This window comes from Amphimedon queenslandica, unplaced genomic scaffold (assembly GCF_000090795.2).
Source record: "Amphimedon queenslandica unplaced genomic scaffold, v1.1 AMPQUscaffold_9829, whole genome shotgun sequence".
Taxonomy (NCBI): domain Eukaryota; kingdom Metazoa; phylum Porifera; class Demospongiae; order Haplosclerida; family Niphatidae; genus Amphimedon; species Amphimedon queenslandica.
In genome coordinates, this window is record NW_003549899.1 from 2953 (window position 1) to 4396 (window position 1444).

At 33.1% G+C, this 1444-nt stretch overlaps 1 long non-coding RNA gene across 3 annotated transcripts in view; it reads left to right on the forward strand.

Moving 5' to 3' along the window:
• Positions 1-278, forward strand: part of LOC109590577 (uncharacterized) — a 2677-nt gene extending 2399 nt beyond the window's left edge. For all 3 annotated transcript variants that reach the window (XR_002189386.1, XR_002189387.1, XR_002189388.1), the window contains one exon: positions 201-278. This is a non-coding gene — a long non-coding RNA (uncharacterized LOC109590577). The remainder of the gene's footprint in view (positions 1-200) is intronic.
• Positions 279-1444: the final 1166 nt, after the last annotated feature.

The following is a 1444-nucleotide window of genomic DNA, read 5'->3' on the forward strand; positions in this document are numbered from 1 at the left end:
CCTTGTGTGGTATTTTTGATAATAATTATATAATTTTAATAATAATAATACTAATAATAATAATAAAAGTAATAATAATAATAATAATGACAATATGTCCTCTTGATGATCAATATATTGATAATATTGTACATCCTATGATCCTTATATGGTATGTGTGTGTGTAATTTGTCATTTCTTCTCTCTCTCTCTTTCTCCAGGTCATTCTCAGGATTCTGGTGTACTGGTTGAACTGTGTGGACATATTTAAATATTTGTATCATCTCTTTTATAAACATTTTTATTAAAAATTGTTATTATTATTATTATTATTATTATTATTATTATTATTAAAGTGCTTTTATTTTTGCTTTGTCTTTTTCTTTCTTTTTATCTGCTACTTTTTGAGAGAAATATATTGTGAATGGAAACAAGACTGACTTGCTGAAATGGAGGAAGGTCAGCTAGAGAAAAGCTATTAAAGACTGAGGGAGAGATAGAAATAAAGGAGAGGGAAATAGAAAGAAATGATGGCAACAAAGGGAGAGACAGTGACATGAGTGTGTGTCAGTAAGAGAAGGAATGTACAGTATATACTGGAGAAGGAGAGAGAGAGAGAGATCAAGAGATGTTCATGTGTTAGATTTATGATAATATAATCTGTCACTGGTCCACCTTTTATCATGTAAAATAGTGTATTCTGATTGGTTGCTTATTGGTCAAGATGAACTGAATCGTTGTAATATTGGGTTGTGCTTAATTAGGCTAGGATTGCAGAAGATAGAGGGCATACAGCTACTACAAGCATTTACTGCTCAGTGACTAACGTGATGATTATATTAAAGTTAACAACACAAAACTTAACTCAGCATGTCCAGGGATTGAGTATGCATAGTGTACAATCTATAATCATAACAGTATACACCTTGATAACTGTTGTATCAAAAAATTATTAATAAGTTCACATGAAGAGTGACTAGTATATGGGCCACCAGTGGACTCTGTCTTGTATGAGGTGATAGTTAGGATAAGTATTAATACAAGTCTTTTTGTGTCGCTTGTGAGTCTCCTTAATTTCTTATTATCCATTAGTGACTGGAAGATGAGTAGTATAGAGGATATGCGTGCTAAGTATATTCATTGCAAAATAAATGTATTCATTGCATACCGTAATAACTTTCAAGAAAAAAAATTAGTTCGTTGGACGTCAACTTTCCATTGGCAGCAATGGAGAAAAGATAGAAAAAGGCTTGGTACCAGAAAACCGCTCTGTATTTCTTGATAGCAATCTCTCAGGTGACTACTAGACCCCATTAGATCCTCAGGATGCTTTCTAAGCTTCCGAAAAAGGCCTCAAGAAGGTAGCAAGGCAAGAAAATGTGTTTTCCCCCATTGAACTCTTAATAAACTTGACGTCCAACATGGCGGCCAATTTACTGTGTGGGTTGGATATATCGGTACTTAA